We start from the raw sequence: 11,520 nt of genomic DNA, 5'->3' as shown, positions 1-11,520 counted from the left end.
TGTGTTTGAGCTCACGATTGTTTGAACCCATTGAACCGATTTTTTTTAGGTAACAAGTGGACAGACCAGAAATGGGGCATGGAAAGAGCTTAATTGAGCCAAAAAAAAATTTATCCTTTCCCCGTTCCTATCGAGAAAAATCAACCGAAATATTACATATTTTTAAATTTTAAAAAGTTGAAATGTATGAAATATTCTTTAAATAGGGCACAATCGATAAACGTTGCCAATATTTTATGCACATATATTTTGCACACGAGTTAACAGTTTTAAAAGTGAATGTAGTGAGTACATATAAAAACTAACAGTAAGAGAGTGCGTGTATTGAAAACGACATAGAACGCAAATAAAAACGTTCTTAAACATCTGTTGTTTTCAGCAAAATATCACAGCTCGATAGTTACAAACTTGAAACCGTTTTCATTCGTAAGGTATATTTTCCCATAGAAAGTACTGCGGTAAATTCGGAAAGATAACTTTATAACTGCTGGCTATAACTTATTTCTTTATTTTTTACAACACTATTTGAATCACAGTCATCAATCAATAATACGGTATTCCCATTATATTATAAATTCGTCATTGGTTTAAAATACAATAGTTTCTAAACAGTCGTTACTTCCAAAACTAATAATTAAATATTTTGAATCCGAGTCTATTTTTTTAAAAAAAGAAACATGCATTTGAAAAATATCATAATGTTTTTCTGCGTGGCGTTATATTTTTTGCAATGTCAGGGTGAAGACCCAAATAAAATACGTGTAAGTATAATGAGCACTTGATGATTTACGATTGATTGAAAATGTTGAGATTCCAAAAAGCAATAAGAAAAAATGCCTCAACTAAATTGAAATTGATGTTATTGTGTTGAAAAAATCCGTTATGCATATTATATTTCTGGTAGTTTGGCGTTTTGATTTTGCTGAGGAAAGCTCAGTTTTACGTGTAAATTATAATATACATTTTAAAGTCTTATTCTAAAAATTATAGAATGTGATTAAAAGCATAGTGGCGCAAAATGTGGGGCCATCTGGCATAGACTTTGAGGAACTAAAAGATATATATCGCCAAATAACACGTGAGCTCGACATGAAAAAGGGCTTACCAAGAACTGATAAATTGAATATAGGTAAGAAACAATAGAAAAATATTCAACAAATATAATGGTTAAAATGTTCGAAAACTTTTAAAAAGGCAATTTAACAATCAAATTTGTCATTTTCATAGCTGTTAATTAATTTACTCGTTTGAAACTAAAAAATCATAGTTCGTTAAACAAATAGAAAATGTAAAAACGGGGGACATTTTTTGGATGATATACAATAAAAAATAATAAAAAACTTGTTTTATATGATAAGTTTATACTTCTTTATTATTATTTAAATGTTTCGCAATTGTAATGCGATAATGTTCTCAATTACTTTGCCGTAAAATTTGCCTAATTTGGTTATTTAAAAAATGTATAATACTTTGTTCTTTCAGATTTCAAATGTTCAAAGAACAGGATTGAAATCTTAGCTCTAGCGTTTGTAGCTACAGAAGATGAGATAAACACGGTAAATAAAAACTTTAGTTCTATATTACATATTATAAAAAGCTCGTTAAGTGATTTGTGTGGAGTTATTCGAAATGTTCAACATTTCAATGTATCTATGTAAAATAGGTTTAATTCTTGTATTTATAACAAGTTATTATTATTTATTCTCTTGATTACGCACCGGTCATAACTTGCTACCTTCCCATTGCTATCGTCTTTCACTCAATTCTTCCACATTTTGTTCTTATTGCACCTGTCTGATATGAATTTTTACGTTTCACATATCTTACGATCAACTTTCCTTCTCTACTTGCCAGTCGTAACCTTCTTTTTTCTATCCTCTCCTTCATTGGCAACATTTCTCCTGATATCTAACTTTTTCTTAATTCTCCTTTCCATAATAATTTTAAACGCTGTCTTCCTCATATATGTAAATCTTGAAAACATATTATAATATTATCTTGTACGTATATAGTGTGCTATAATTTTTTATTATAATAAAAGCAGTTGTTAAAAAAAAAACTATGACATTAATGTTCTTATGCAGAAAAAAACCTCAATGCATATTTTATGTCTTGTAGTTAGCCATTTTTATTAATACTAACGAACGTTTGGAGCACCCCCATCGAAACTTTTTGAAACGTATCCTGCATGTCTGTTATTTATATATTTATAATATTTACTTAACAGGCACAAGTGCCCAAAACAAAATTAACAGTAATATTTATACTTATATTTATTTACAAAAAGAAGTAATACTAAAATAAAGCTGTACAATTTAAGACATTAAAAACGATGGGTCCTCATTAGCAATACGCATGAGTCGAGATATAGGGGAGTTAAAGGAATAATTAGTGGATGGAAAAGGAACTTTAAGGACAAAACTAACAAAGCAAAAAAACTTGTGTTGGATTCTTTCAATCATGATACAATCCACTGATGTGTAGGGGTTCCATACTACAGAACCATGTTCTAAAATAGAGCGGACTAGGGAACAGTACAGACTTTTCAAAGGCTTTAAAAGTTTAAATTCACGAGCTATTTTTATGATAGAAAAAATGTTCTGTCATGTATGGTATTTCCCAATACGCACAATAAAACTCCCACGTCAAGTATCGGTTCACCCTAATCAGCGGACGTAGGACACACCGTAAGACGATCAAATATCTATGGCCAGTATCTCTTTAAGCCTTTGTGATGATTGTTAATCAGTATTAGGGACTATTTCTAATTATAACTTAAGTTGGAATAGTGGCTATATCTGCAATATAGAACCTTAGAGATTAAGGACTATATCCAGTAAATGATCGTTTACTAGTTGTCCCAATGGCTCTAATTAGAAATGAAATGAAAATACGTTTAATGAATAAGGTGAAAGGTAACACTTACAAATTAAACGCACACAAAAGAGTTTAGTCTTCAAAAACGATTGTTGTAGTTTACACAAAAATATATAACACACCGTGATCGTAGGACGTACGATAAATGACAATGTTAAGTACAATAATTCCCTCTCAAAAACGGTTGAGAGAGTAACTCCTGACATTCTTATCGTTTGCCTTAAATAGTAAATACAATGGATATAATTTTATCAGCTCTCTGAAATTTTTTTTAGAAAAATGTTCAAAATTTGGGCAACACAACAAAAACCATTTTATATTATATATTACTATAATATAAGTATAGCATATTATATATTTAAAAATAAAATGCTTTAACTACGTTGATATTGATGTTATTATGCTGAAAAAATCCGCAAGGCGTATTATAATAAGTCTGGTAGTGTAACGTTTTGATTTTGCCGAGGAAGGCTCAGTTTTATGTATAAATTATAATATGCATTTTAAAGTTTAATTATTATTTTGAAAATTATAGAAGTTCGTTAAGGACACAGTCATGGCCCTTGAGGGGCAAGGTGACATAGGCCTTGATAAATTAAAAGCTGTTTATATCAAAGTAGCAGAGAAAGCCAACTTTAGATACAAGTTTCCCCTTATTGCTTCATTGCGAAGAGAATCAACAGGTAATGAACAGCAAAAAATATCTAATAAACACGTTGAGTAAAATGTTCAAAATTGATTGAAAAGACACTTTAACAATTAAGTGTTTCATTTGTATAACATTAGATAATTGTATGTGCTTAAGAGGTCTGGTAGAAAGTTGACTGGTTTAGTAGAGAAAAATGGGGACATTTTATGATGGTGTACAAAAAGTTTAGCAAAATGTGAGATACATGATCATTTTTTTTTTAACAAATTATACATTTTACTAACATTTTACAATTTAATATAACATTATTATTCTAAAATTGCAATTTTTTTAAATAAATAGGGTTTTCTAGTGCAACACATTGTTATTCTCAACTCATTTAGCCTGATTCGTGTGGAAAAAAAATGTATAATATTTTGTAATTTCAGATCGTCAATTTACAAAGGAAGAAGTGTTAACCCTCGCCCTAGCGTTTCTAGCATCAAATCAATTGTTAATTACGGTAAATAAAAACTATAAATCTATATAAAACCTACATATAAAAAGCTTGTTAGGTTGCCTATATGTAAAATAGATTTAATTCTTTTAACAATAATAAGTATTTAGTATTAATGATTATTAAAAATTCTCAGATGTTTTTACCGTCCTCATTTTCGCATCGAAGATTTTTTTAAGTAATTTTTTCACATTCAGTTAGTTATTTTCCCATTTTTTTTTTTTTTTTATCTTTTCGGATCTTGAATGATTTACATTTACAATGGGTAAACATAATGCTGAAATTCATAAAGTGTTAAGGAATTTAGAAGAAACCAAAAACAATTATGAAATATTAACAAATAATAATTCTATAATAAATAAAGTGTGCAATTATTTCAATTAGAAGTACAGTAAAAAATGCCACTCGTCAAAAAAATTAGACTGATTGTAATAAAAAAAATATTATAGCGAAAGAAATATTTTCAATATCGTTTAAAGTTTAATATAAAATTATAACATATTATAAATTAATAATTAAAAATGAGAAAAAAAAGTATGTTAAGTATTTGTTTACTTTGTTTTACTTTACAAGGCAAAAAAAAGTAATAATAAAAATTGAATACCATTGAAATATTTCAACATTTTATATTTCATGAAATTTTTAAATACTAATTATGTCTTAATTAAACCTACCTACTATAGGGATTTATACAAAGCATGGTCGCGGCGTATAAAAACGACATGAACTATGAAGATTTCGCAGACATAATAAACGCAGTAAAACAGAAAACGAGAATAGACAAACCGTTTCCTAGTTATAATGAATACAAAGCGAAATGTATGAGTAATATAATAATAGGATATTTAATAAATTTGCTTTAATAAAATGTTCAAAAAAGATGACTAAAAACGAGTAACTTTAATAAAAAAAAAGTTTTTCATTTGTATAGGTGTAAATTAATTTATATTTTTTAATTAAAAAATCATAACAAGTGAACCAAAAAAAAAAAATTTTAAAAACGGGGGAGTTTTTTTTTATAATGATGATGTACAAACAGAAAATATGAGATGCATGATTTTCTTTTTTACATCATTATTCTAAAATTACAACTATTTTAATATAGATGTTTTTCAACTTTCTAGCATAACAAATTGTTATACTCAACTCGTTTGGTATAAATATTTTGTTTAAAAATCGATTATTTGTACTTTCAGACTGTAAATTCACTAAGGAAGAAGTCGAAAAAATCGTCATCGATGATTTCCTTCAGCAGTTTGATTAAAATTATTAACTGTTATTCAATTAGTGCATGTATGTAGTATATCACATAAAATGTAGTTTTGATTGTTTAATAAATTATTTTGCTCTTATATTTCGTTAAGGTTGATTTTATTACATACTTTTAAGTGTTATTGCCCAATCCCAGCGGATCAGTCCACGGTTACAATCCCCGGCCATGATTTTGAAATTTTTGAAATTTTCTTCGGCCGCTTATTTTTGAGTTATAAACCTTTTGAGGTGAAATTTTGAATTTGTATGCACCGTGCAATTTTCAAACACTATGTTGCTAAACTAAATTTAATTAAGACCAATGGTCTGTGTTTTTTTTTTTGAAGAAAACCAAAAACCATAAAAGAAAAAACACCTCAATTAAATTAGGTACCACCGAAGCTTTGCTTAGAGTAGAAAATGTAAATTTCTTGTTATAAATTAGCTTTTTTAAAACGACAAAACTCTAAACAAAATCTTATCAGTTTTTCTCAAAGGTCATTTTTAAGACATTTTGTCGATGCTGCTTTGGCACAAAGCCATTTTAGTGACAATATATCTACATAAATATAATTTGTTATAATATTCTTTTTTTTAATTGTTGGAAAAAAATAACACACAAATTAATAATACAGGGTGAGATACAGGGTGATAGTTTTATCGCGATCCACTCAATATCTAATAGGGTCTCGACTTAGATTTTTTAATAGCGACTTTTAAACCTAAATGGTAACGCATACATTCCAATAACATTTTAAATTGAGAATAACGTACTAAACATTTTGACTGGTTGATGACCAGTTTTAAACGACTTTTTTTTAAAGTTTTAAGACTTTAAAAGTTAGGATGGGTAGGAAAGTGCAGTTGGAAAGTGCGAGCTGATAAAAGTAATACTACGCTTTACCTTTTCTCTTGCCCTAAACTTGAAACTTCAACAACTTCAAAAATAAATATCCAAAACTGGTCGATACCAGTCAACATTTTTAGTATATTATATTGATATTGAGTGGTTCACGATAAAATGATCACCCTGTATAAAACTCATACTTTTTCATAATTATTGTTTGCAATCGTTTTATTGTTTCCATTTTAATTAAAGCACTGAAATGCTTTTGTACTGATGTGTGAACGCTTAATCTCACTAGTAAGATTAAATTCGTCAAATAATTATTAGAAGTGGAAAGTTTTATCTTAATTTTATGATTTGTTAACGCCTAAATTTGCGGATTTATGATAACTATTAATCAATCAAATTTTTTTTGAAATATCTACAAATTAGACACTCGAGTGCATCCTTACCCATGGATACATTTCTTCAATCATTCATTACAAAAGTATAACTAATGAAATAATTTGCCTCATAATCATATGGTTTTACTGTCGATTGTGTCGTCGTTTTTGACGTTCGCTTCATTGTTTTTACATCCAACAGAGGTAGGCTTACGAGTTTTAGCCGTGCATATACAGCAGTAGTGAACATTTTGTAAACATATTTTTGATAATTGACATTTATGCTCCGGCTACTGAATATTTGGGTATTTTCCATAAACATTATAATGTATTACCCTGATGTGGAAGTAATAATAATTATTTAGTAGTTTATAATTTGTACAGACTTGTGTCAAAGTCAAACAGTTTTGAGACCATGGTGAATAATTCATCATTAGACCCTATAAAATATGATTATATTTCTGAAAATATTAATGTTTATTTATTTTTTATCGATTTGGATTTTCTAACTTGTATGTGCCTTTTATACGTGACGCCCTATACATAAGACTTGCCTGCTCCCCCCTCAGAAGTATAAACCAAAAACAATTTTCAAAATATTTAAATTTTCCGAGAAAATGAGTGTATTACATCAGATGGATCGCTCTACACAGAGTCGCAACACGAAAAATCGGTTCAGTGACTTAGAAAATATTGAAGAAAGACACAAAAAAATTAAAATAAAAAAAACACATCGTTGAAAAAACATCACTTTATCAGCTCCGCACCGAATCATTAATAATTTTTCACAATAATTGTTTGTATAGTCAAGTTTTACCGTAAACAACAACACGTATGTAAAAAAATATATACATAGTATAAACAACATAATAATATTCAAATATATATATTTAGAGAGGTCGTTATTTTATTTTTATTATATACGAAGTCTATTGGAATTATATCGCCGTACCCCTCAAACAATGAACATGTTATCGTAAGCAGTAATAGGTAAATAATTAGTCAAACAATTTCTATATAGGTATTGTTGTTATACAATGTAATCAGTCGTAATAGACAATCTGTCGATTAAAACAATGTGCCGACTGCCTTCCATATTACAAAATACTAGTGACGCGTGTGATATTGATGGATTTCGACTCGTCATTAATAAAAGTACAACACAATAATAATTAGTCTTATAATCATGTTTTTATTTTCGGTTGTCACGGTGTTTTTGGAGTTCGCTTTGTTGTATTTGAATCCGACCCAGGCTGGTTTGCGGGTCTTAGCCGTGCACACGATGGCGGCAAAAGATCATTGGAATTTCATGAACGGATTTTTGCATTCGCTGACCGACGCCGGTCATAACGGTACGGTTTTCACTTGGTTTCCAAAAAGGCCAACGAGAAAACTATACAGAACATATTTTTAAGGGACCAAAGCGTATAGACGTGGATTTAGTTGAACTTAAAGAACAGCTAAAACCTCCCAATAACCTACTCAGACACGTTATATACCGTAACAGAAGAGCATGTGATATTACGTTTTCAAATTCTAAAATAGAAGCCATCATGACTGCGGGCAACACTGAACACTTTGATGTCATCGTCGCCGAAACATTAGTTTCCGATTGCATGTCACATTTGGTTCGTCGTCTCCGTCTACCTTTAATTTACCTCTTTCCTTCACCAATGCCGACTTACTTGGAGGCGTCGTTTCTGGGTGAAGATCCAAACCCTGCGTGTGTGTCAAATTTCATGTCGTCATTCGGCTACCCAAAGACATTTCAACAACGTTTGCTCAACTTTCTCGCCTAAAAAATACAGCAAAATTATGTTGTGGTATTTTGAAACGAGAGCCGTGAAGTCCAACCCCAGACCGTACGACTATATTGAACCGGTCAAGCCGTCCTTGGTGTTTGCAAACAGCCATTTCATCGTCGAACCGGCCAGACCCCTGCCACCCAATTTCAAAGAAATCGGCGGCATTCATCTTCCTGGACCCAATGAAATACCAAACGTAAGTCATAAATAAACAACTAAAAAGACAAGAAATACACTGACCGGACGATGTGAATAAGAAAGGGTACGAGTCTAATATCACTAGATTTCATTCCACATCAGCGGTAGAAAAAAAAAAAACCAGTACAGTGGGGTCGGGGCATAGCGGGGACGGAGCATAGTTGGGTCGGGGCATTGCAGGGACGGGGAGGTCACAGGTTTACAGGAATTTTTAAATCTGAAAGTGATAAAATCACTTTAGAAAAAGCGCTTCGATGCAAATCGGTAGTTAGTATTTTCAAGCCAGTACAGTCCAAACCAAGCACAGTATAAACCAGAAAAGTTAGAAAGTTTTAAATTAAGGTTCTGTATTTACAAATGAGCATCAAAGCGTTAATTTGAAAGTGATTTTATCCGAGAGGACTAGTACAGTAGAGTATAGGCATAATGTAATCAAAGCAATGAGGAAACGGAGAGGTCACAGGTCTACAGGAACTATTATAAATAAAAGTGATAAAATTGAATAAAATCACTTTCAAATATTGATAATTATTCTTTATAAATTGCAACTCGATCCGACTCTTTTTCTCGAAATTATAGCCAGTAAAAGTTCTAACTTAAAAACTCGTACGGTTTTTTTTTGGTTTTTCCAAAGTTCGTCTGTGAAGAAGTAAACTTTTTCTACTTTTACCCCCCCCAAAGTACCAACTAGATGAAAATTGCGATTTATAGAGTTGCTATTCGAAAGAATTGGTCCAGTATTAAAGAAGTTACAGTGTATACAGATAAAAAAAAAACACACATCAGAGTAAAACCAATACCTTCTCGCTTTGCATCGAAGCTAAAAGGATTCTTAAGCAAACTCGTTAATAAATATCACTAAAATTTTATCAGAAATGTGAGTCTTACATAACCACTAATAACAAACGATTTTAGCAAGGAAAGTCTAAAATATGAGTTTTCGGACAACACCACTTAAGAAACAAAAAAAAATCTTATTCAAAGCTAATATTTTTACACAAACTACTTAATTAATGTCATACACGTGTTTCAGAAGTGATAGACATCTCGTTAATGCTAGGTCTTGGGTTGCTTATGATTACGGTTAATTAATAAATACTGCTAATAATAGTAATAGCTTTAAATTTGAATACTTTCATAAAATTAATTGTTTACAATATTTACTTCAGGACACACGAGAGTTTATTGAAAATTCGCCGAATGGAGTTATTTACTTCACGTATTCCAACGTGAAGTAATACCCTAATTATATATTTTGTATCTACATATCAGCCACATACATAAAACCCTTAACCATACAAATTTAAATATAAATTTCTTTATTATAATGTTTTTTCCACATATAAAATGTTACACATTTTATTCATTTGACTTAACACCTGTCACCCTCCCTCTTCCCCTTGAGCCGAGCATGTGGACAACACCTGTTTTGCAGTTCACTATGTCTCGCACGTAGATACTGCTATAATAGTAATAGCTTTAATACTTTCATAAAATTAATTGATTACAATATTTACGTTAGGATATACGGGAGTTTATTGAAAATTCACCAAATGGATTTATTTACTTCACGTTTGGATCGACAGTAAAAATGTCATCATTTCCAGACCGCATTAACAACCGCATTTAAACTAGCTCTTGCGCGCCTCCCCCAGAGGATACTGTGGAAATATGAGAGCGAAATGGAAGACAAACCGGACAACGTGATGACGAAAAAGTGGTTCCCCCAACGTGATATTCTTTGTAAGAATCAGGGATAAGATTTATGTATACATAAATATATTTTTGTTAGTTTTTTTCCTGTTAATCGGGCACGGTGGAATATCTGGCTTGTATGAAGCTGTCGATGCCGGAGTTCCAATGCTAGGGTTTCCACTGCTCTACGATCAACCGAGAAACATTGATAATCTCGTTGACGCCGGAATGGCCATTTCACTCGACGTGATGACCGTCACTGAAACTGAAATTTTTGAATCGGTTAACACATTAATCAACGACAAAAAGTAAAAAAACCACAGCAAAAAATATTACGTTATAAATGAACAATATTGAAATATCGGACGATGCAAATGAAAATTTTTGAATCTGTTAATAAGCTAATTAACGACAAAATGTAAGGATTTTGGTCCTCCTTTAATAACTATCTTCCAGATCTTTGCTGATAGATAATAATACAAAAGTTATAAGTTGGTCTACTCTGTGTTCCTATACATAACATTTAACTTTTCAATACTTTTAAGGCATATTTAAATTGGCATATTTGTTAATCTGTACTTTCGTTATTTAAAATCAGGTACTCGTCTAACGCTTAACTAGCTTCTAAGCGTTTCAAGGACCGCCCAATGTCACCCGCTAAATCAGCAGCTTACTGGATGGGATATCTTGTACGACATAATGGTGCACAACATCTAAAGACAAAAGCGTTCGATCTCACGTGGTACGAATACTACCTTCTAGACATTCTATCCCTGATACTAGCCACATGTTTAGTCATTAACTTTATTATTTATAAAAGTTTATATGTTATACGGAAACAATTTTTATTCCAGTTGAAGTTCAAAACCGAGTAATGTTTGTGTTATTCGTGATTTGTGATTTATATAACAGATTTATTAGTTTTTACAAAATGTATGAACTTCACCAATAATAATTATTCCCGAACCATTAAACTTCTTTTCGGGCAATTGATTGGTGTAATATAGCGTAGTATTATGTAAAAAAAAAAAATTACCCCGCAAATTTGGTACTAAACTTGATATTTTTCATGAGTTATAGGGGTTAAATTCGTATGTACTCAAATCGATTTTAAAGGGAATAGGTAAATATCTGAAACTTTTGCCAGAATAATGTGGCCTTCGGGTTGTATCTCCAACATGAGTTTTAAAATAAAGTCCTTATCTGTAATCTTGTGGCACTTTTATGAGCCTACATAATAAGTGGTTATAGAAATGTATGGTGAGTCCACCTTTCGAGATAATCTGGTTCAGAACCATAAAGTACATTAATTGAAGGCA

The 11,520-nt window shown here is 30.8% G+C and overlaps 1 pseudogene; it reads left to right on the top strand.

The window, feature by feature from the left end:
* Positions 1-8,318: 8,318 nt before the first annotated feature.
* On the top strand, positions 8,319-11,076 carry LOC126837429 (UDP-glucosyltransferase 2-like; annotated as a pseudogene).
* The last annotated feature ends 444 nt before the right edge of the window (positions 11,077-11,520 follow it).

The sequence above is a fragment of the Adelges cooleyi genome, unplaced genomic scaffold, assembly GCF_023614345.1.
Source record: "Adelges cooleyi isolate 19-005CV unplaced genomic scaffold, UGA_ACOO_1.1 ACOO_flye_CR_arks_rails_tigmint_CR_PRNA_249, whole genome shotgun sequence".
Lineage (NCBI taxonomy): Eukaryota > Metazoa > Arthropoda > Insecta > Hemiptera > Adelgidae > Adelges > Adelges cooleyi.
This window is presented reverse-complemented; position numbering and strand designations above follow the sequence as displayed.